The sequence below is a fragment of the Geotrypetes seraphini genome, chromosome 8, assembly GCF_902459505.1.
Source record: "Geotrypetes seraphini chromosome 8, aGeoSer1.1, whole genome shotgun sequence".
Classification (NCBI taxonomy): Eukaryota; Metazoa; Chordata; class Amphibia; order Gymnophiona; family Dermophiidae; genus Geotrypetes; species Geotrypetes seraphini.
Window position 1 is genome coordinate 22,235,744 of NC_047091.1, and position 25,608 is coordinate 22,261,351.

Below are 25,608 nucleotides of genomic sequence, written 5' to 3' on the forward strand. Positions count from 1 at the left end.
ACTTGGCTATTGGAGTTTTCCTTTGATTATACACCAGTTTGCACACTTCTCTGGCTAAAACTCTGCCTTGAAGACTTCTACTATTGTGTGTCTCATATCCTCGGTTTTTGTCTAATGCCAGGGTTCAGGGTGGATCCGGGTGTTTTAGGGCACCTCAAATGGGCTGCTCTCTTTCCATTGTTCAAACAATCTCTTTCCACTGCTGCCTGCCAAAGTTTCGGCTCCTCTCCTGTCCCCTTAAGTATATTTTGCTTCCTATACCGTCTTCTTTACCTTATATAGCAGATCCCACATGGGTATCTCACTCCTATTATTAATAGCCTGGGAGAAGTTCATTGGAGGCTGCCAGAAATAGCAGACAAACACCGAGTGTGAGAGGAGCGGGGTGTTGGGGGGAGGGGAGGGGGGCAGCCTGTGTCCTTGCCAGAAATCAGGACATTGTGATGCACTGGAAAAAAAAAAAAAAGCCACTCCAGCCCGCTCCCAAATCCTGCTCGTCCCTCACCTGGCCCTGGCTGCTGCTCGGGCTCATCCCTCCCCGGCAACGCTGCTGCCCTTCAGCCGCTTCCTGAGGTAAGACCCGGGGTGGGGGGGGGAGGAGGGGGCTGGGACACCCTAGCAGAGGGAGACCCCCGATTCTGCATTCAGCCCGGGAGCTCCAGCAGCCCACGTTCACCTTTCCTCGGCTTCTCAGACTTTCACTGCACCATTCTCTCCCTCCCTCCCTCCTTGCAGCTTTCCTCTCTCTCTCTCTCTCTCTCTCTCTCTTTGCATGAAGTGTTCAACAGAGAAGACCCCAGGACTCTCCATCAGACTTTCTGCACTGTCTCCCCGATCTAAGGCTAACCCCCCCCCCCAACCTCTGTCAAGTTCCCCATGCAGTGTAAAGGTCTTACAAGGTCACATCCTAGCATCCCCCCCCCCTCAGGTGTAAGACTTTATTGTGCATTTGTCAAGATCTTGCTAGAGAAAATCTGCTGGGGGGGATCCCAACTGCTCCCTAGAGAACCCAGGGCTGATCCCGAGTGGTTGTACTGCAGGGCCCAGGACTCCGGATACCTCTGGCTCAGCAACTCATGAACTGGGAGGGGGGGGAGGGGACCTGCTTCATTTGCAAGGCGGTGATAGTATTTACCCAGTACAGAAAGGAGCAGAAGATTTCATTAGCACTGACCTGTATGGAGCTCTTTCTTACTGGGAGCTGGACAGTGTGGGTTTTCTGTTCATGTTGTGGGGGGGAGGGGGGCAGAAGCAGTCAATGTACAAGTTGCAAAGGGAGCGGTAGAGTTATGGGAAGCTGCAGGTTCCGTTCTTGAACTGGGGACCTCTGGAGCAGGGCTGGCAGGAAAGCGCCGGGGCCGGACGTGTGCTGCAGCCAAAGTCACACATGAACCAGGCAAGTACCGTACCGCACTGGCAGTGTTGGGCTTCTCGGGAGGGGAATCGTTATAGTTCTTACACGCGAATCACCTCTGACCCCCCCCCCCTTCTAGGGGCGAGGAAAGCAGGGTCTCCCCCCCCCCCCCCCCGAGACTTTAGTCGGAACAGCCGGGTTAACCTTCAGCTCTGCAGCGCATTTGCTGTCCCGGACGCTGCTCCCAGGTTGTCCTTCGTGATTGCATTTTGCAGCCTGGGTGGGAACCGCTGATCGTAGACCCGGCTTAGAGATGGTAGACCCGGCTTAGGCTCCCGTCTTGTGGGATTTCGAGATGAAATGCGAGAATATTAAGCCTGAAACCGCAGCAGCAGTTCTCCTAGGCTTTGGGGCGTTTTTGAAGAAACCAGACAGTGAATGTCATCAGTTTTCAAGGACTGGGTCTTCTTTTTGTGTCAAAATAAGCAGCTGAGCAATGTTAGGAAGAACTAGACCTCACTCGGGAGGGCTCTGCTAACCCTTAGATTTAAGATGCCATCCACATGTTTTCGCTTATATTATAAGTGCCCTAGACTGAATCCAAAACCGGACTCTGGGTCTAGGCAGTAGAGGACAATCTTGACCCAGAGGAAGGATTACAAGGGGGGCAGCATCACAATTGTCTCTGGTGACCAGACATTTCCATTGCTAAGTGAATGTGGGATATGAGTGAAGCCACCACTGAGCAGGTCTTTGCTAAAACCCCAGAGGTGGGCCGACCCTTGACCTCAGGACCAGCAAGGAGATGCCACTTCAGTCAGCCGGTGTTGGGCTCCAGGACCTTTCCATGGAAGAGTTGCTCTGCCCTTGTGGGAGAGGAGGGCTGAAGGTTTTCCCGTCAGCCCTCTTAAATGCTTCCACCATGGATACTCTCTATTCCTCTGGCTAGGAGGGTCTGTGTATTTCTGTTCGGAATGGTTTTCCTATTCTCCGGCAGTTGTACTGTTAACGCTGGGGTGGAAGGGCCAAAGGCCATTGTTTCTGAATGGTCCCATCTCCCTTGGTTAGAGTTGTAGTCCATATCCTTCACCCCAAACATGGAAAATTTGCTTGCGGTATATAGAGTATAATTACAATTACATCGAATCAAGCATCTCGCACTTCCCTGCTCACCTCAATCCATCCCGCTGCGAGACCTTTTGGAGTTAGGAACCGTGTGGAATGGACTCTGCTTCCTGCAGGCTTAGGGTAGGGTTTTGGGTTCTGTGTAGGATCGATTGTCTGAAAGCCTGGGGCAGATGCATTCTATTGCCCTATAGGCCCATCACAGGATTGTGAATTCTGACAGGAGAACCGACTCCAGATTGATTAGTTTAAAACATAGCATGACGTTAATGACCTTCATTCCTATACCAAGGTATGTAGAATATGATCTCAGGCTCTCAAATGTACCGCTAATGTTTCCTACATTCCTTTGAGCTTCATAAGAACCTACAAATAGCCTTACTGGGTCAGAGAAATGGTCCGTCAAGCCCAGTAGCCCGTTCTCACGGTGGCCAATCCAGGTCACCAGCACCTGGCCAAAACCCAAGGAGTAGCAAGATTACAGAATCTCAAAGACTGGCAACATTCCATGCTACCGAGCCAGGCCAAGCGGTGGCTTCCCCCACGTCTTTCTCAATAACAGACCAGGGACTTTTCCTCCAGGAAATTGTCCAAACCTTTCTTAAAACCAAATTCCTTTTGAAATTCATAGAATAGGTGTATAAGCCATGCTTGGAAATTGTGTTTAATCAAACTTTTGGCATCCAGTGTAATGGAAAATATGTCTCTATCTTTCTACCACATTTTCTTGGTTCCTGTCTCATACCTGAAGGGAGATAAAGACCATGTGGCCATGCCATCTATTATCCCGTCTCTTCGCTTACTGTACTTGTCCCAAGCTTTCTTGAATTCACCACCCTTTCCAAGAATAAGTATTTCTGTCCCCTTCCAATTGAAAGAGACTCGCCTTCTGTGCATCTTTGCCAAGAGGTATTTAAATGTCTCAATCATATCTCCTCTCTCCTGCCTTTCTTCCAAAGTATACAGATTGAGCTCTTCATGCTGAAGGCCACTGACCATGCACCGTAGCTTCTCTCTGGACCAACTATATCGCTTTCCTCTAAATGAGGTTTCACTAGAGTCTTTTTCCTGCTGGCCATTTCTTTCCCTGTGCACCCAAGCACCTTTCTGGCTTTCTCCATACAATGTACAGAAAAAAAATCTCTTAATACTGTGGACTCTGCAGGCTCCTGGCAAGGCTGCCGATTGTGCATGGCATGCACTTTGCAGGACCATGGACTTTATTGCCGCAGTGACTATGTTTTGTCATGGTGCATTGTCATAAAACAATGGCGGGGACGGCAAAGCTCCAGACACTTCCTTTTATAGCTTGCCTGAGATGGATGGGGCTCTCTGGCATGCTCTAGAGAGATGTGTATGCTGAGAACCCTGATAAGATTAAAGCAGGACAAAGAGATGAAACTCATTCCACACAACTTCTTCCACATGAGTCTGTTCTGTGCAAAGACATTTTGCAGACTGTGCCATCTTAAATACCACAAGTGATTGTGTGTGTGTGTGAGAGAGAGAGAGAAATTGGTTTCTATAAGAGCATCCCCTTATAAGAACATCTTTTAACAGCTCCTCCCTATGAAAGTAATTCTTTTTTAAGAATAATGTTTTCTGGCTTGAGGCAGTGTTAGAAGAATCTGTTGTATACACAGCTCGGGTTCGTAAAATAAATACAGCCCAATGGCAGAGAGAAATTTTCCATCTGAGGATCCTTTAGTGAACTGCAAAAAACAGTAGCGTAACACTTTGTAGGGAAGAGATTTGTGCTCAGAAGGTCTGGTTGTGGCACCTGTGAACTCGCATGTCCTGTGGCTGAGCCTCCTGACACCGCGCTTTAGACATGGCTAGAACACACACCAACCCCTTCTGTGGTTTCTTAGAAATTGTGGTGCCGTCTGTCACGCCTGTAAGGAAAGAGCTGCGCCTTTACGGTCATCCCTAGGATAGATCCAGGTGAAATCACAACACTAAGGCCTGATGTTTGGAACACATGTAATGTAATGTAATTTATTTCTTATATACCGCTACATCCGTTAGGTTCTAAGCGGTTTACAGAAAATATACATTAAGATTAGAAATAAGAAAGGTACTTGAAAAAATTCCCTTACTGTCCCGAAGGCTCACAATCTAACTAAAGTACCTGGAGGGTAATAGAGAAGTGAAAAGTAGAGTTAGAGGAAAAATAAAAATAAAATAAACATTTTAACAAGACAGCATTGATCTCATTAACCTTCCCCCCCCCCCCAACCCTTTTAAGGTTAAGGTTGAAATGTATTCCTATTCTGCCTTTAACAGGGTGGAATACAATAATCACACGTATATAACCAAAAGCCAGTGTTAAAAAAAATCTAAACAAAACATTCATACACAACATGACATGACTATTTGTATTCCGCCAAAGCCCTTAAGACTTCACGGCAGATCGCAATACACTCGACTACTGGAAACAGAACCAGTTAAACATAGTAGACTACCAAATTCCTGGAAATACAATAAACACAAATCATAATTGGTTTCAAGATAGAAATGGTTTAAATAAAAAATGTTTTTAAAAACTTCCTAAAAAAACATGGTAAATCTATCGAGATTAGAAGTGCCTGATAATAATAAAAAGATGCATTCCATTGCTTAAATGACCTAATTTGTTTTCTGGGAGGGGAATTGAGGGTAAAACTGCTTCCTTAACCCTTTCAGGACCATAAGGATCGTAGGCCAATTTTTGTGGTTTTGACGACATTTTTATGGTAAAAAGGGCTTGCAGATGCCAAAAAATTGATTTTTTTTGTGAAATATCATTATTTTTATTTTAAAAAATCACACTTCTGGCTTATGGACAGTGTGGCAAGTGAATCTTCTCGTCAATCTAGCAACGACGCTAATGAATGAATGTCGGAACCAGTTTGTTTACATAAAGGCAGTATCATATGGAATCCGTACATATCAAATTTAGAACTGTAGACTATCCCAATCAAAATTTATAGGATTTTAAAGTTATGGGACAAATATGTCCCTTGGTCCTGAAAGGGTTAAAGCACATCCTCATCTACCTACTAATAAGGAGACTAATTCCAGCAGATACAATGGTCTTTGACCATATCAAACATTGAACATAAGAACATAAGAAATGCCTTCACTGGATCAGACCGAGGTCCATCTTGTCCGGCGATCCGCGCATGCGGCAGCCCATTTAAGTACTCCTTTTTGGAGACCCGAATTTCCCGTATCCCTCAATATGATTTTCAAGAAGGTGTGCATCCAACTTGCGCTTGAAACTCGGAACAGTAGTCTCCGCCACAACCTCCTCTGGGAGAGCATTCCAAGCGCCAACCACTCGCTGTGAGAAACAGAACTTCCTAACATTTGTCCTAAACCTGCTGCCACTCAGTTTCAGTCTATGACCCCGCATCCGTGTCACCTCCGAAAATGTTAGTAATGCTGTTTCCTGGTCTATTTTATCAAATCCTTTTAATATTTTAAAAGTCTCTATCATATCCCCTCGCAATCTTCTCTTCTCAAGGGTGAATAGTCCCAGTTTTCTGAGGCGTTCTTTGTAGCTCAAATTTTCCATACCTTTGACTAGTTTCGTGGCTCGCCCCTGCACCCTCTCCAGCAGAGTCATATCCTTCTTAAAACTTATCCTTGCTTGCACATGACATATCTAACACAAGAGGTGGCTGTGTGTGTGCTGCTCGGTTGGGTGTGTGAGCATGCATTTTGGGTGTGCGGGTGTCTCTGTGCTGCTGTATGGTGTTTGGACTGGTATTTCTTTGTGCACAGGAGGACTCTCTCTCGCATAATTTACTGCTAATTCCTGATTTCTCCAGTGGTATCAGGGAATGGGATATGTGATACCACAGGCTTAATCATGACACCCTAGAATCTGAGACACAGTAAATCATGTGACTTTAGTAGCGTTAGAGGACGTGGGCAGTAGGTGATGCCTGAAGACGTCCTCTTGGTCGCCTAAATCTTCAGCCATCATTGATGGGATAGAATGTGATTTTGAAAGAGTCCCATACACATTCTCTAATTAGTGTGAAATTACTGAGATTGGGACTTCCATGCTTCAGAGAGCCTGTAGAAGACATTCTCCTGAGGTTCATTTTAAATTGACGCATAGTATCACTCATATAGAAACCCTTTGTCGCATAGTAGATGACGGCAGATAAAGACCCGAATGTAAAGTAAGACAGCCTGCCCCTTTCCCAGAGGCTGAGACTGGAATTCTGCTGCTTGTGACTTGCTGAACTTCAAACTTTCTGAATATTTAAGGAGTGAGTTTGACCGGCTTTCCAAATTCTATATTGCAAAGGTGTGACGGTGTATTCTCAGGCATGACCAGAGGAAGAGGGGTCAGCTGCAGGTTGGTACGACTATGCTTTATAGCTGAGGACACAGAGCAAAGAGCAAACTCCTGCAGATGGTCAACTTTGTATAGCTGACAGCTAAGAGACATAAATTTTATTGAACTTGCATCCTTTGCTCATTGCAACTGGAGTGAAAGGGGTAGACTCTCTTCTCCCCCATCTCCCTTTTCCTGCTGGCTCCAACCTGCAACTTTATTTTGTTTTTTCTAGAAAATGATCACTATCCTTAGTGTAAGGCCCAAATGGTCATTCTCTGTCTGTATCTCCGCTCTTTATTAAAGATAGTCTTTCAAGCCACTATTCACTTCATGGGAGGGGAATGAAGGATGAACAGTGTCAGCCTTTCTGGCTGTTTAATTATTGAGAACCTATTGATTTGTTTTCTTCTGGGCAGGAAGTTGAGTGAAATGCACCAGTGAAAAAGATGCTTCAACAGGAGAACTGAATGTGAGAGGCTTTGTGAGGGCTACATGAAAGATCTGATTCAGTCCACTACTCATAATCGTCTGAATCCCTTCTTTTTTGTTGCAGTCTCCCAAGACCTAGTTGGAACCCACCACAGCATCCTTTCTGCTTCTTGGGAACTCTTTCAAAATGAATATGAATTGTGGTTGGAGAGAGGGGTATTCACAGGCTCCAGGTCACCGGTGACAAGTCAACTTGCTGCCATTTGTATTAAGTGTTACCTCACAGGGTTCTTGGTTTTAGAATCCTGGGTTCGGTTCTAGAACCCTGTATTTCTCAGGGACTAAGCCTGACCTAGTCCTGTTCTGGAGGTTTCAAGGGATTGGGTAACTTTCTGTAGAGACAAAGTTTGCTTGGAGGTTAAACAATGATAATCTTTCAAATTACTCAAGCCAAGACCTATTGCAGCCAGTTAAAATGCCATTGCGTGAATGCCCAGGGTGAGCTGAAGAACAAAGAGAATACAACAGTGCTGGGTGAGAAGATATAGGACGGAGGCTTTTATATTTTTCCTGTTGCCTTTGATGGACTTTGCCACCCCTGCCAATTCCTGAACGGGCCAAAAATCTCATTTTGGCTGAGGGGAGATGTTTCTTCAAGGCAAACTGGCTGATCAATAGAAACCTCCAGTAAAGCGGTATGATTCATTCCTCAGTTCCAAATGCCACAGCACATTCAGGACTGCATTAACACTATATTGGGCTGTGGGTAAACATATTTTTTATGGGCCTCCTATCGTGGGCATCCATTTACTTCTTCTCTCAACACACACAGATTCACATCAGTTCTTTCTCTGCCTCCCTCCCTCTCAGATCTTCATTCATGGTCTACATTTCACTTTGCCAGAAAACTGCAGGGGGCCTAATTCTAGATGTTTTGACAGTAGCAGGTTGGGACTGGACAAGCCTGTGCATCAGATGGCGAGGCCTAGTGGTTAAGGCAATAAGGGAAGACGGACAAATACGACCATATTACCATTGCCTTCCAAGACTCACATTGGCTTCCCGTTCAAGCACACATACTCTACAAATTCTATTCTATTCAAAGCCCTTAATGGCGATGGACCAACCTATCCAGGAACAACACATTCAGACCAAGGAGAACACAGGCACCCTTTACTCACACCCCCATCAAAGGCATACAACGTAAGAAAATGTATGATGGCCCACTAGCCACCCAAGCAGCGAAAATAGACCACCACGTTTTCAACGTGCAACTACAAAACCTTCAGGAGAGAATTAAAAACCAAGTTATTCAGGAAATTTGTCAAGTCAAACTAACCTTCTCAATATATCCCCAGACCCTAATGCTTCTTCTAATCATCTATCTTGTAATCTCACTGGGAATGCCTAGACCAATTCTTTTGTAATCTGCCTAGAACCCAAAGGTATTGGCGGAATAGAAAACACTAATGTAATGTAATGTAATTAAATCACTGAAGACCATGAACTAATTATAGTGGGTGCTAATTCTGATAGCACGCACTAAGCATAATAAAAAAAAGTCCCCGAGTTAGGAGCATAAATTCTTTGAATATTGGACCATTTCTTCTTTTTTGGTAGACACAATGGGGGTCATTTTACAAAACTTTTTCCATGCATAAATTTTGTTTCGCATGTAGAAACAGGTTCTTTTGGAACTGCACAGCTACACATGAATCAAACAAAAACTGAAATGACCCCCCCAAGGCTATTGATGTCTTGCAACGCTCAGACGGCAACTCCAGGCAGCTGGGAAGTAAGGCCAGTGCTGGATAGACGTCTGAGGTCTGTGTCCCAAAATTGTGAAAGACAGATCAGGATCACGTTTGCATAATTGAAATCACCTTCATGATGTATGCTATGATTCAGTGGGGGAGGGGAAGACATCTTAAGGTTGAAAATAAAGGGTACACCGTTGTTTTGATGGTTTAATAAATAAAAGAACAAGAGGGCATTCAGAAAAGTTGAAAGGGGACAGATTCAATACAAATGCCAGGAAGTTCTTCTTTACCCAACGGGTGGTGGACACCTGGAATGCGCTTCCAGAGGACGTTATAAGGCAGAGTAAGAGTTTCAGAAAGGATTGGACAATTTCCTGCTGAAAAAGGGAATAGAAGGGTATAAATAGAGGATTACTACACAGGTCCTGGACCTGTTGGGCCGCCGCGTGAATGGACTGCTGGGCATGATGGACCTCAGGCCTGACCCAGCACAGGCATTGCTTATGTTCTTAATTGCATCATTTAAAACTGTCTCTGTGTGGTTGGCATGACATTTGCCCTGCTTGTGATGGGAATAACTCTGGTGCTTGGGCAAAGTGGATGGACCTCTGCATGTAAGTCTTTATCTGCCTCCTTTACTGTGTAAAAATTTGGTGCATCACACGAATGCGTTGGCTGTCTCAGGGATGTGGTCTGAGCACAGCTGGGACAGAGCTGCAATGCGTATGTGCATTTTCAGAACAGATGGACATGTATGGGAGGACGTGTGTGTGCTACCTGTGATCATTGGAGAGGCCTGTTTTATAAATCCAGAGAGGCACTGATCGAAAACCACCTGAATGTAAGATAACACTTTTATTAAATCAATAATCATCATAGAGGTTTCCAAAATCGAAATGGTCAATTTATGTAGCACTGAAGATTTAAGAGTGACTTCTTGAGTAGTATAACTGTGGACTACTGTCATTGTAGCGACATGCTAGCTGGATTACTACATAGAAACTTAATTCTAACATGCTAGACACATGTACAGAATGAAAGACCATAAACCCAAAATAGAATTATGTAGAAAATCCCAACAGTCTACATGCTGCATGAAGAAACAGAGAAGCATTTCCCTTTCTATTGTGTATGACAGCAGTTGTTAATTCTAAAATATATATTTCTTTTTTTGTACCTTTACTATCTAACCATTTTATTTTCCTACTTGCCTCTGTCCTTGTCTGCCTTCTCGTAACTATTTTTCCAGGGTCTCCAGTCCATTTGCCATTTTTCTTCTCTCTACCTGTCTCCACTCCCTGTCTACTTCCATCTGGTTTTGTTTTTTTCTATTTACTTTTCGGCTTCTATGTCCACTTAGATTTTACCCCTCCTTCTAACCATTAGTCCTTCTTAGTACATTTGTCTACATTTTGCTAATTCCCCTTTTCTCTTTATCTGACCCATTACCATGAGTCCATCTCCCCTGATCCATGTCCAGCATCTCTTTCCATCTTCCTCTGCCCTATGTCCGGTATCTCCCCTTCTCTTACATTGCCGACTCATCATCTCCAGCCTCTATCCTCTTCCTTTCCGTTTTTACTTCCACCATGACGTTACATCTGCCAGGGCTGCAGCACGAAAACACAATCAATGTGAGGCCTTTGATCATACGCATATGTTTAAGGTCTGCCGATCCCGCCTCCATCTAATGCAAACTTCCTGTTTCACAGAGAGTGGGTCATGGCAGCCCTTGAGCATATACAAATGCTCAAAGACCTGCTGTTGACTGTTTTCCAACACAAACACCACTCTCAAAATTGTGCCATTCTAGGCATATGCCTAGTTTACCTGGTCCAAGGTCTAGATTCAGCTTCCTGTACAGTGCCAGGTCTTTATGGCCAATAAAAATGCCACAGCCTAAGAAGGCCCCTACCTTCTACAGCACTGACCCTGTGATGAAACCTCTGCCACAGTGACTCAGCTGGAGCATGAAATTGACAGACCATAACTAGCGAAGAGACTAGGTGAGCAGGCGACTCTGGAAATGTTGGACAGAAGGATTATAAAATCACTTTCAGGACAGAAGGCAGAGGAAACATAACTAGCATTAGAAGAAACGTTAGCCGTGTGCCCCTCCCCCATAACCTTTCAGGCCCCTAAGCCTCCTTTGACAGCACAATCCAGGTAAAAATACAGAATTAGACATCACCCATTATATATATATATGCTTTTCTCTGTTTCTTTCGATACCGCAAGACATCAGAGTGGTTTATGATATAAATATACTTGAAACAAGGGGGAAAAAATACAATAACATAGTGGAAGACATGCCCTGACCTAGAAAGACCATACGAGAGAAAGACAAAAAGAGTGAGCAGTGTTTATTTACAACCTCCGTTCCAGCACTAGCAATCCCCAGTTCCACCTTTATAAGCTTGCGAATAAAAGTGAGTCTTCGGAGCTCTTTTGACTCAGGTAGAGAAGGTGAGAGATAGATGCGTGTACGGAGTTCCATAATCACGGAATTGAACAATTGAGCATGTTTCTGTTTATTCAAATTTGATATACAGTACTGCCAAATCTGTAGCAAAGGTCTTAGCGGTTTACACAGACACCATTTGTGTGTTTTAAAAATAGGAAAGCACACAGAGAACACATAAATTACATTACAGCTCAAAATAAATAAATTACATTGTGCATTTTGAAGGCGAATCTGCTGAATCTTCAACAGATGTGATGTACTGTTAGGGAGTCTCCCCTAGGGTTACCAGACATCTGGATTTCCCCGGACATCTCCTTTTGAGGACATGTCCGGGGGTCCGGATGGCTTTTCAAAACCCGGCACTTTGTCTAGGTTTTGAAAAGCTTCTATCAAATCGCCGTCAGGCAGGATCACGTCGCATCCTGCCCGACAAGAGTAGGCAGCAGGGGTGAGGCTAGGGGGGGATGGGCGGGTCTAGGGGTCCCAAACAGAAAATCTGGTAACCCTAGTCTCCCCCAAATGCTAGTTGGAAGAAAAACATCTTGAGAAGTGTTTGGAAAGCTTTAATATTCATCTCAGCCCTAGTATTTTTTGCTCTGACGAGCGGAGAGCTTGTGGGTACTGATGTAAAGGAACAAAGTAGTTTCAAGTTTATTGAGATTTCAAGTATTTTCAATGTGTATAACAATAATAATTTGGGGGGACAAATAAAACAGTTTAAAACCATATACATACAATTTTATCCATAGTTACATTAAATTAGAGGTTAAATTACATTTGATTTAAAATAAACAATTAAAATAGAATAACAATTAGGGAAGTAATTGTTAAGGTGAGACCTGATCTAAAAGTGAATAGGAGCATCAAAAGGATTGTCTGATCTAAGATTCATAAGCATCTTTATAAAGATAGCTTTTTAGATTACTTTTTAATTTTTCTAAGGAGGTTTCAGCGTGCAAATAGATTGGAAATTTGTTCCACAGCTGAGGTCCGAAAATAGAAAAGGTTGTGGTTCTTCTGGTGCCAATTACTTTCAGTGATGGAATGGTCAACAAATACCGATCTGTTGATCTAAGAGATCTAACTGGGGAGTAGGGTATTAAATATCGATATAAGAATATTGGAGTATTAGTTTTCTGAATTTTGAATGTTAACAATGCGATTTTACATGTTATTATATGTTTATAGTCTGGCCGGAGCCTTAAAAGTCCAAAGCTCAGTATAGAACAGGGAACCAGGGTTCTTTCATAAGTAATGGGGCGACTTTGTCTGGGAAAGAAGCTTCACGGCTGCATTTTGCACAAGTTGGGGATGTCCCATATTACGATAACTCATGTGTTGCAGTTGGTTCGTGAGTAGGGCATGGACGAGTGGTATTAGGGTGGTTTTATCCCAAATTACCCGATCTCTCTTATGGCATAAAAACCCAACAAACTGGCCTCAACCACTGAAGAAATATGGGAGAGTAGCATAGGAAATGGCGGCAGATAAAGACCCGAATGGTCCATCCAGTCTGCCCAACCGTCCACGCTCTGTAAATTTATAATTTAATTCAAACGGTCCTTTTTCTTAGAGATTTCTCTTATGGCAAAAAACACTGAAGAAATGTGGTATGAAAAGTCAGGATAGCATTGTAGACAGTGCTCCAGGATTTGAGTAAAACAAAGTGCCATAGGGTAAAGTTTCACGCAAAAAGTAACCCCTGATGACATGCAGAGAAAAGAAGGTGTGTGGGACCTTATACAAAATTCTACACACGTATGTGTGTATATTATTATTTATGTCTAACAATCGTAGATTACATTGATACATTTAGATAAATATGTATAGGATAAATGGAATAATAAAGCAATATATTTATAATAGCATTTATTGTCTGCCAAACATAGGTGCTTTCCTAGCAAAACTCTGAACTACATAATCAAAATTAATTTGTTTTGCTAGATCAGACTCAATACTCAGTCTAGAAATGAACACGTGAGAAGTTTCCAACTTTATTTAATCTTTGATATACCATTTTTCAAAAGCATAACTACATGGTTTACAATTATCGTTGATAGTCACTTTCACAAGTTTTTTGTTCGTTGAATCTTGAATGCACCGTATTATGTCACTCAAAAGTATTTTATCATTGTCACGGCCTCCTATTGCTTCGCGTTCACGCAACGCTTTGCGATCTTGTACGCAAAAGTTCTCGTGCCGTTCTTTGTATTAGTTTGTAAGGATGTCTCCTTCTCGAGACGACACGTTTCGGTTTTCATGATGTTTCTTGGGCTTCATTGGGCCCCCTTGAGCTTCATAGGCCCTGGAGCGATGGACCGGCCGCACCCCCCTCTCCTCAGGCCTGATGACATGGATTCAGAGAAGGGACTTGTACAACCTTTCCAGTGGGGCGCAGTCAGGGCTTTCAGGGGATTTTGCTTGATGTTTGATTTGTTGAGTAGGCAGCATGCTCAACCAGTCAAACTACATCAAACAAAAATTAAATAATAATAATTTTTTAAAAAGCAGGGCTCTTGAGATCCACTGAACCCTCTGACAGTACTGATCTGAATTTGATTGGCTGAGCAGCCTGCTCAACCAATCAAATTCAGAGCAGTGACCTCAGAACCTTTAGGGGGTGGGGCAAATCCCCTGAAGGCCCTGCACCTTTCCATGGTTACAATCAAAGCAGTTTACATATTATATAGGGTCTCGCAGGTTCTCAAATGGCTGCACTAACCACTTAGTTACTCCTCCATTTACAACAAACTGCAAGTCATCCGTACAATCAAATCCACTAATTACCTAGAACTAAATTAAATTTGCTAAAGGACTCAAGAATAGATTGGAGAGTGAACATAAGAGCATAAGATTTGCTGCTGTTGGGTCAGACCAGTGGTCCATCGTGCCCAGCAGTCCGCTCCCGCGGTGGCCCTTAGGTCAAAGACCAGTGCCCTAATTGAGTCTAGCCTTACCTGCATACGTTTTGGTTCAGAAGGAACTTGTCTAATTTTGTCTTGAATCCCTGGAGAATGTTTTCCCCTATAACAGCCTCCGGAAGAGTGTTCCAGATTTCTTCCACTCTCTGGGTGAAGAAGAACTTCCTTACTTTTGTATGGAATCTATCCCCTTTCAACTTTAGAGAGTACCCTCTCGTTATCTCTACCTTGGAGAGGGTGAACAACCTGTCTTTATCTACTAAGTCTATTCCCTTCATTATCTTGAATGTTTCGATCATGTCCCCTCTCAGTCTCCTCTTTTCTAGGGAGAAGAGGCGCCCAGTTTCTCTAATCTTTCGCTGTACGGCAGCTCCTCCAGCCCCTTAACCATTTTGGTCGCTCTTCTCTGGACCCTTTCGAGTAGTACCGTGTCCTTCAAATACGGCAACTAGTGCTGGACGCAGTACTCCAGGTGAGGGCACACCATGGCCCTTCTCCGATCTGTTTGTGATCTCCTTCTTAATCATTCCTTGTGTTATCCTACAGTTTAAAGAATTTGGTGGGGAGTCAGAGAAATTCCATAAAACTGATCAAATTCTGTCAGTGAGAATGATTTGAACCAGCCTAGAACTATTCGTCTGTAGCCTAACTCAGCTAGATGGTGAAGAAGAAGCTGGTGGTCTACCAAGCCAAAATCTGAAGACAGATCTACAGAGATAATGAGTGCAACCTGTCCATTGTCAATAAACTCCCTCACGCCCCACCAGCTGCAGTGGGAACAGTTCCAAAACTCATAGAATTCCTACGAGCGTCGTACCTGTTATCGCCGTGGATGGAGCTATACACCATGCTTCTCTCTATACCCCGATTGCCGTAGATGCAATGCACTGAATTAAAAAAAAGAAAATCTAAATTGCAAGCCTAGAAATCAGAGATGTTTCAAATCAATAGTTTGAATGAGATGAAGGATCCAGAGAAATTGTCCTAGTTGTAGGACGAATAAAAGCCTTCTTGAATTCTGCAAGCTGTTCATTTTGCTTCCAATGCTATTGATTACAGTAAGAAGCTTTGGGTAGAAAGCTAAAAGGTATCCTTTCCACTTCTGTAGCGTCCTGTTTAGTACTGGAATAGCAGGTGGCGCTCGAGGGCAGGAATGAGGTGCATTGCCAGAGTTGGGCACGAGATTTAGTACTGAAAATGATGAAGATTGAGGATCTAGGTACATTTTCAGACTTGCAGTGAAAGGTTACACCTCACTGGCCTCTAATACTGTCAACCTCTGCCTTGATGAAAAATCCGAAAAAGGGCCTTACACTCCTTTAACGAAATGTATAGACTAGGAGTGGAAAGACCCTACACAGCGAGAAACAACCTCACTTCCACAGCAGACCCTTTGATCTTGTCTATGCAAACCTTGGGTCCTTCTCCAACCTGGTGAAGAAAAGTCTAGTTTTCCCCCAACTTGTAGAATAATCCTTTCCAAATGGTGATAATTCAAGTCTGTTGCCTTGAGCTTGAGTAGTTTGGGATCTTTCGCTTTTGTTTATTGCTGAGGGATTTATCTTGCAGGATTCTTTGGGATGGATGTTCCCAGCCCAGACAAGAGTGTCCTGGTCTATATCTAGATGACCTAACAAGAGTGCCAGAGTGACATCATCATCATCACATACACTGTACAGGAATCAATCAGATACACATTAGTATGGTGACAAATGACCTCTGTGTAATACTGTATATACAGTATAATAACAGAAAGGTGGTAAACTTTCAATTTTGTCTCCCTTCCCACCCCCACCCCCACTTGTAGGTTCAGCATCTGTTCTTCCCTTCTTTCTGGGTCACTTACTCTCTCCCCCTTTTCCCCCCTACTTATGGGTCCAGCATCCATTCAGCTCCCTTCCCCTGAACCCTGCTGGACACTCCCCCAACAGGCGCACACACCTCCCCTGCCCCGGTCTGCCCTCCCTCCCTCCACATGGGTCTGGTCTCCTGGACCCCCTTCACACACCGAAACAGCAGTGGCAGCCAGTCAGCAGAGGCAGCGCCGACAACAGGCTACCCACGGCCAGCCCCAGCAGGGCCCCCCCCCCTCTGCCACAGCAGAAGTGACGCATCAGAGGAAAAGCCCCGCCAGGGCCGGCCACAAGCAGCCCGTCCCCAGCGCTGCCTCCGCTGACTGGCCTCCACCGCTGCTTAAGTAAGCGAGGGAGGGAGGGGGATTTGCAGCTCTGGAGTGCTGCTGCTGCTGTGGGTCTGGAGGGAGGGGGATGAGGTTTGTGGCTCAGGACTGCTGCTTCAAGACTGGAGGGAGGGGGTTCGTGGCTCAAGACCACTGCCGCTGCTTTGGGACTGGAGGGAGGGAGGGGGCTTCGTGGCTCAAGACCACTGCCGCTGCTTCGGGGCTGGAGGGAGGGAGGGAGGGGGTTCACGGCTCTGGACCACTGCTGCTTGCTTCAGGGCTGGAGGGAGGGGGGTTCGTGGCTCAAGACTACTGCTGCTGCTATGGGACTGGAGGGAGGGAGGGAGGGGGTTCACGGCTCTGGACCGCTGCTTCTTGCTTCAGGGCTGGAGGGAAGGGGGTTCGTGGCTCAAGACCACTGCCGCTGCTTCGGGACTGGAGGGAGGGAGGGGGTTCACGGCTCAGGACCGCTGCTGCTTGCTTCAGGGCTGGAGGGAGGGGGGTTCGTGGCTCAAGACCACTGCTGCTGCTTTGGGATTGGAGGGAGGTAGAGGGTTCGTGGCTCAAGACCACTGCCGCTGCTTCAGGGCTGGAGGGAGGGAGGGGACGTTCGTGACTCAGGACCATTGCCACTGCTGCTTTGGAGACAATTTTTGTTAGTTTTATTTTTTACTAAGTTTTACTAGTTTATTACTAATTTTATTTTTTTTACTGGTGGGAGCAAAGAGACATTAATGATAATAACAAAAGTTATTATATACCATCAAAACCATGAGTTCTAAACAGTTTGCAACAAGACAGTTAAATAAAATTATGCAGTAGAATAAAGACCAGATTACAAAAAAAGAAGTGGGGAGGGGCTTCAGTTTTGGGTTAGGTACGAAAACTTGTACAGGGACAACGGCAAAAGAGAGAAGGTGTAACTTGACTTGCATAAGGTTTGTACTGCAGAGAGCAGAGAGATGGTTGGCTGCTGCCCAGGAAGTCACTTGGTTGATTTAGTGTCTTTATAGGATATAATGCAGTGATTGTTCTTTGGAGCAGACTCTTTTACAACAGTTGAAATTTGGGTTCTGGTCTTTGCAGTTTGCGTCGTGTACCATTTTAATGAATAATTTCTCTTTAGTTGCTTTGTCATTGCATTGGCAGATAGAATATTCTGGCCCCAGCTCCAGAAAAAAGATGGCAATCAAAGGTTGGCAGTGGGAGGTATTTGGGGAGATTTTGATACAACAGGATTCAATTATAAACTTTGGAGGGAAGTATAACACCTAAGACCAGGGGAGGAGCCATGTCTTTCCTCCTGAAGAAAGAATACTACTACACTTCTCCCTCCGTATTCGCTGTGATAGGGGATTAATAGAACCGCAAATACAGAAAAACCGCAAATAACTTTTTCATATGTTACTCACTGTTTTCTATTAAAAACCATTGTGAATATAGTGAAACCGCAAATAACATGGTGGGAGACCTGGCCTGTTTCTGAAGGAGAGGCAAAACACGGTGAAGAAAGTGCCGGGAATCAGCGATTTTCTCCGTAAACGCTTGGAATCAACGATTTCTTTATGCAAGCTGATGCAATTTGGGGGGAGGAGCCAGCAAGCTAAAAACTGTGAATAATCAAAACCGCGATTGCTGAAACCGTGAATACGGAGGGAGAAGTGTAGTTCTACTTATCATTTTGAAAACGCTGCCAGCGCTGTACGTTAAACAAGAGATAATCCCTGCTCAAAAGAGCTTACATGAGAACATAAGAATAGCCTTACATGGTCAGAACATAGGTCCATAAAAACATAAGCAATGCCTCTGCTGGGTCAGACCTGAGGTCCATCATGCCCAGCAGTCCACTCACGCAGCAGCCCAACAGGTCCAGGACCTGAGCAGTAATCCTCTATCTATACCCCTCTATCCCCTTTTCCAGCAGGAAATTGTCCAATCCTTTCTTGAACCCCAGTACCATACTCTGCCCTATTATGCCCTCTGGAAGCGCATTCCAGGTGTCCACCACACGTTGGGTAAAGAAGAACTTCCTAGCATTCGTTTTGAATCTGTCCCCTTTCAACTTTTCTGAATGCCCTCTTGTTCTTTTATTTCTCGAAAGTTTGAAGAATCTGTCCCTCTCTACTCTCTCTATGCCCTTCGTGATCTTGTAAGTCTTTATCATATCCCCTCTAAGTCTCCTCTTCTCCAGGAAAAAGAGACCCTGTTTCTCCAATCTCTCAGCGTATGGAAGGTTTTCCATCCCCTTTATCAGACACGTCGCTCTCCTCTGAACCCTCTCGAGTAACGCCATGTCCTTCTTAAGGTACGGCGACCAATATTGGACGCAGTACTCCAGATGTGGATGCACCATCGCCCGATACAATGGCAGGATAACTTCTTTCGTTCTGGTTGTAATACCCTTCTTGATTATGCCTAGCATTTTGTTTGCCTTCTTAGCGGCCGCTGCGCACTGTGCCGTCAGCTTCATTGTCATGTCCACCATTACCCATCAAGCCCAGTAGCCCATTATCACGGTGGCCAAAACCCAAAGAGTAGCAACATTCCAGAATACCATAGAATAACGAGATTCCGGAATCCCAAAGAGCAGCAACATTCCATGCTACCGATCCAAGGCAAGCAATGGCTTCCCCCCATGTCTTTCTCACTAACAGACTTTGGACTTTTTGAGGACATGTCCGGGGGCCTGGACGGCTTTTCATAACCTGGCACTTTGTCTGGGAAGAGGCATCTGCACATGCACGAATGCAATGCGGTGGCATCACATGCACGTGTGTGTGGCATCATTGCATTGTGTCCGCGCATGCCTTCTGGGGGCAGGGCTGGGAGGTGGAACTAGGTGTGAAAGAGGCAAAACTGGGCAGTCCTGGGGGCATGGCCATGGGTCTGTATTTTCCCAAAGGAAAATCTGGTAACCCTAGGTATGGAAGAAGTTGCCGTGGGATGGAAATGTAGTCAAAATCTCTGGTGATTCCAGAAGGAAACTTGGAATGCATTGAGAGAGGCAATTGGAGCACCAGAATGAGGCTTAAAATGTATAGAGAGAAGCAATTGGAGCATCAGAATGAGGCTTAGAATGCTCAATGAAGTAGTTGGAACACCAGGTTGAGGCTTGGAACACTCATTGCTTGACTAGCAAATATCATTCCAAAAAATTACATGCGGCTGTTGGGGTTGGTAGGAAACAGAGGGCTGCAAGATGGGTTTCTGCCAGGACCTGGATTGGCCACTGTGCTCGATGGACCATTGGTCTGACTCAGTATGGTTATTCTTATGTTCTGCGGGTACAGGTGAGAATGAAATGAATCTTAGTGAGTATGGGTTACATTCCATTGGAAAAGGGCAGGGATGGATGAAATTTCTCTCTCGTTGCTCCATATTGACAGTGCTTCTGTCTTCCCCATGAGTCAGGAGAGCCTCCTACAATTATCATGGAGGTTTTGCAGCTTTTTTGTTGGTTAAATGTAGCATTGAGACAGCATGAAAGTAAGTGAACATACATATACAATACAGACTGATGCATTTCCTAAGGCTTTATGCTTCAGATCAATAGATAATACCTCATATAACCTGGCACTATGTTTCTGGCTTTTTAAAAACAAAACCCATAATTGCCTAATGACTTATATCAACTCTTTCCTTCTTTTTTAACAGCAAACTTAAAACATGTGATCTATTTTATACTGTCCCAGTCCAAAGAAAGGACACTGGTGTAAAATGGTTATTCGGCTAGAAGCTGCTTCAGAGTCAAAGGCTGAACATCACAGACTTTGGCTGTTGAATCATGTTGAAGGAAGGTGGGATGAGAACTGCTCCTGGTCACGTGTTCCTTTCATGTACTTTTCCAGTGGAGTTCTGCTGCCATGAGGAGGCAAATACTGGAGTTGTTCTGGGTGAAGAATGGCTTGTGGTCAAGCTGTCCAAGGGTAAGATGTCCATCTGCTGGATATCTCTAACATGGGATATGCTTTCTGACGACGAAGGCTGCATCCTTGAGCTCAGTTTTCTGTTAATATTAAGGGAATGCTTTTGACACCACCAACTCCGGCTGCAGACCTTCTAATGCAGAACGGATACATCAGCTCAGCATACACAGGTGCTCCTGGTCCCTGCGTCTCGGTAAGAGAAGGATCTGGAGGTTTCCCCAAGTGACATCTAATTGCCAGGAATTCTTTTTCTGATAGTGTCTATCTGATCAAGAATTTTTAAATTGTTGTTGTTATTATTGTTTGGGGGGAGAATATGTACTCTGATTCATTGCTGGATACCCACCTATTATATGGGAGCAATTCACTGGCTGGGAACACACTGCATTGACTGGTCAGATTTTGCCCGTCTGTCTTACTCGCACTACATCCTCTCTTTCAAATGAGCTCTAGTTATTGTCCAAGTTCAGAATTTAATTAATCAAGACAAATTCACATATTTAAGAAACCCGTACGTTTGAGAACAGGTATTTCTTTTTGCAATTGATGGGGTATCCTCTTATGAAATGGTTAGGGAAAGGGATAGTTATGGTTTTGTTTCTAGGATGATATATGCTGGGGGGGGAGGGGGGAGGTTGCCATAAGCTCCCTGGGTCCTTATCAAAGGAGAGCAGTTTACAAATTGAAAATATGGTATGAGTGAGCAGGGACACGTATTTATGTTGAAGAAATGCAATGTGTGTGTTAAGTCTTTTCTAATGAAAGGCAGGAAGAGAGAAAGGCACTCATTCAAGCTCCTCGATTGGCCATCAAGTTTTTAGTTTATTAGGCGCTTGAGTGAAGGTGTCTTGAGTTGTTTTACATAGGAGAGCAAAGAGAAATGAGAAGCACATGAGTGCTGAAATGGAGCCACAATAGGGAGGGAGGGAGGGAAGGAAGGGCTGACACTGGCAACAGCTATCTTGTACATCTGGAGGCTAGTACTGAACATCTCACCATAAACATCTTGAGAGATTAGACGTAGTCAGTCAAATGCATCTAAAAGGGAAGGTTTTCAGTTCAGCCTTATGTTTGTCTAAGGAGATTTCCAAAGAAGGGAACATTATAATGTCAAATGTGTGGAGAACAGAGCCAGGCTGCTTACAATGTGATACTGTAGACAACTAATGGGCATATTACATAAGGACATTCATCTAGTCCAGTATAAAGTCAGTTTCAGGGGACCATAATCAAAAGTAAATCGATACTGATGACATCACCCCCAAGAAGAGCTGGGCTGTGGTTTCCCAGAGTTAAATATGTATCTAGAAACATTAGGATGTTGGATCCAAGCCCAGTATTCTAGGGACTGAGCAGCAGCTGCCTGTACTCAAGGTGGGCTTGGGAAGGCAAGTGTTGAGTGCTAATGCTAACTCTTGGGGCAGGAGGAGAGGTTGCTGGACTGCTGAGAAGAACATCCTCCCTAAGAGTACATACTTCTTCATATGCCCATATGTTCTGCTTCTTGGTTATGGAATGTTAAGAAGTATGTATTTTTGGGCTGGAGGCACCACCAGGCCTTTTCCAAAGCTCAGGAGAGAAAGGCTGAATTCTTCACAACTACGATTCCAGCAGTAATTGCTGGTAATTTTACAGACTGCCATGTTTTCAGACCAAGGACTGTTCTCTCATGAAGCTGTTCTCTACAGCTTTGGTCCTCTGATGACAGTTATACTTGGAATTACAACCTTAGGTGATGACTTGGAAGGAAAAATAATCCACCTATATGATTTGTACGTCTTGAAATAATCCTTTCTTTGCATACCAAAGGTGAATGTAGTGGAGCTCCAAAGCTAGTTCTTAGCAGTTGCCTCATTTTTTCCCAAGGCTTGCTGGGGTGATGAAGCCGAAGAGGATCCAGCAGAGTCGGGGCTTGGCTGTACTGAAACCAACTGGGCATCACTGGGAGATGCAGAAGAGCCTGGCGTGCTTCTACAGCAAGTGAGAAGGGCAAGGACTGCCGCTCCAGAGTTGTCCAAAGTGAATTGCTTTTTTTTGCTGCAGCTGGTAAAAAGGAACCAGATCAACTCTGAACTGGATTTGGTCCCCTTCAACCAGCTGCAGCTGTGCATTAGATCTGCATTAACCAATGCTGAAGCAGCTCTCAGAAGGCAACTACACAATGCAACTGTATTTCAGTTCCAGGTGAAGGAAAGATCAAAGAATTTCAGTCATATAAAATCTTGTAAGTGGATCGCAATGGGATGCTTTGGGTTGAACTGGTTTCATTTGGTTATGTCATCTGTGTGTGGCACAATGGTTAAACCACACTGCTCCTTGTGACCCTGGGTAAGTCACTTAATCCCCCCATTGCCCCAGGTACATCAGAGAAAAAAATGCTTGAGTACCTGAATGTAAACCACTTAGGCTATAAGTTGTATAGAAATACTTAAAATAAATAATTCTGCTTCCATTTAGGTAACCCAAGGCGCCTAGACTCCATTTTCGAAAACAAGCATATCCCTGATATTTAGCCAGCAGCCCATATCAGCCCTAGAGCTGGTGTGTGAGCACCTAAATTTGGCAGATACACTTATAACTTCAGGATTTTGTAATTTATGTATGTAAGTGGGAGCCCTGCCTACATCCCACCCATGTGTACACTAGAGCGACCAAAACTGAATCTGCAGCTAAAATGTATCAGTTGGTTTCAGACAAACCCAAAGTACCCTGCCCTGCTTCCAAGAGACAGCGAATCCTCCCCCTCCCATGCCAGAGAGAAAATTCATCTACCTGGCAGAAAGTGGTCGAACAAGGCCCGATCTTAGAGACACCCTGGTGGTCTAGTGGCTCTTTGAGTAATTGCAAGTCATTCCTGCCCATGAAGGCACAACGGCTACTGCCAAAGCCTAGCAAGACTGTTGTGGAAAGTCACAGCAGCTATGGTCAGAAGTGACTCAGGACTGCTCCTGCCCATGTCGGTTCCAAGTTCAAAATGGCAGCCGCCGGAAGTCACAATAGTCATTTTGACTTTGTAGCCGGTAGCGGCAGGAGTGATATGGGTTTGCTCTTGCCCTGAAGAGCCACTAGACCACTAGGGAAGTCTAAAGGTAGGCTCAGGGAGGGCCTTTGGGTTGGCGTGTCTGATGGGGATGGGGTGAGGAGTAGGTTAGGGTGGGGTTTCAGTTTCAGCTGAAAATGCCAGGGAAAAGTCCTTGAATCCAAACAGTTTTTAAACAAAAGCCATTCACTGTCAGTCCTAGTCGCTTCTGGAAGTGGAAGGGATGTAAGCACTTCCCCACACCCCACAAAGATTTGGCAGGATGGCAACCAAAAATTACAGAAATAAAGCAAAGATTCATTTCCAAATGAAACTTTAATAAAGTGAGATCAAATTTTCTTCTTACACAAAATACTGTACCTTTATGTCTGTGTTAATTAGAAGTCAGATCTGTACATATTGTAAATGAAAAAGTAAGCTATTGCTTGATGTAAAAGTTCGTTTATAGTCCCCAATCAGCAGCGTCAGGACCCAAGAAGCAAAGGTGTTCACTCAAGACGACTTATTTCAGCACTGAAACTGCTATTATTTTGTTATGAACAAGAATGAAAACACAAGTTTCGATTCCCCTCCAGGCAGACCTACTCCAGTTCCCGTTACAGTTTCTGAATGTTAGATCATATTAAAGTCATCAATAATTATCAGCCTTGCTGTTTACAGCACAGAAGCTAGCTTTTTATGAACACTTCACTGATCACATTAGCAGGAAATTTCAGGTAAGTGGAAAGAGGGGTAATTAGAAAGTACAAGAGCGCATCTCCAATGCAACGAGCATTGGCCATTTCTCTTCTAGATTATTGCAACTCTCTATGTCGGAATCACCCAAAAAGAATCTCGTCTGCAGCTCATTCAAAACACGGCAATCAAAGTCATATATAAGGCAGGAAAATACGATCACGTCACTCCTCTCCTGTGAGAAGCGCACTGGCTACCCATTTCACATCGCACCTTCTGCTGGCTTTTAAAATCAAACATATGCGCTCACCAGCCTTTCTTGACAAACTTATAATTCCCTACTCTTCTCCATGGACCCTCAGATCGGCTGACCAGGACTTACTAACTGTCCCCCCAATCAAGGAACTCTATTACACAGTGCCTATACCTCGTAAACACTAATTTCTATTACAGCCTCAACCCTCTCTAATGCTATGCCATCCCACCTTCGCCAAGAAAATTCTCTTGATAAATTTAAAACTAAAAAACTATCTTATACCAAGACGCATACCATAGCGTTTGATCATACCCCAACAGCACTTCAGCATACAAAAAAGAACCGTTTTTAAGAAGCGACCCCCCTCCCTGGTGGTTTTTCCCCCCTTTCTCCTTCCCTCTATTATTTTTATTTAATGATGTAATTACAATTTTCCCTCCCCCTCTTCTCCCAAACTTATGTACGTCCATGTTTTCGTCTATTCCATATAGAACCTTTTAATTTTATCCCCACTTTAAAATTTATATTAATATTTTTTTAGCTTTGTAAACTGGTCAGATACACGATGATGGTCGGTATATTAAAATGTAAATAAACTTGGAAATGGAGGTGAAAGCAATGTTACTTACCGTAACAGTTGTTATCCAGGGACAGCAGGCAGCTATTCTCACTAGTGGGTGATGTCATCCGACATAGCCCCGATACGGACGTCTCACAAGCATGTCTTGCTTGAAGAAACTCAGAAGTTTCAAGATGCCCGCACCGCGCATGCGCCAGTGCCTTCCCGCCCGATGGACCGGGCGTGTCTCCTCAGTTCAGGTAGCTAGCCTGAGAAGCCAACCCAGGGGAGGTGGGTGGGACGTGAGAATAGCTGCCTGCTGTCCCTGGATAACAACTGTTACGGTAAGTAACATTGCTTTATCCCAGGACAAGCAGGCAGGTATTCTCACTAGTGGGTGACCTCCAAGCTAACCTCAATGGGATGGTGGGAGTGTTGGCAACTTAAGAGAATAAATTTTGTAACACTGTTTGGCCAAACTGTCCATCCCGTCTGGAGAAAGTATCCAGACAATAATGAGAGGTGAAGGTATGAACCGAGGACCAAGTGGCAGCCTTACAAATCTCCTCAATTGGTGTCGATCT

General features: G+C 44.4%; 1 long non-coding RNA gene across 1 annotated transcript; it reads left to right on the plus strand.

Moving 5' to 3' along the window:
• The first annotated feature begins 468 nt into the window (after positions 1-468).
• Positions 469-24,806, plus strand: LOC117364594. Its single transcript, XR_004540278.1, has 3 exons — positions 469-573; positions 20,223-20,687; positions 22,361-24,806. It is a non-coding gene; the product is annotated as an uncharacterized LOC117364594 (long non-coding RNA).
• The last annotated feature ends 802 nt before the right edge of the window (positions 24,807-25,608 follow it).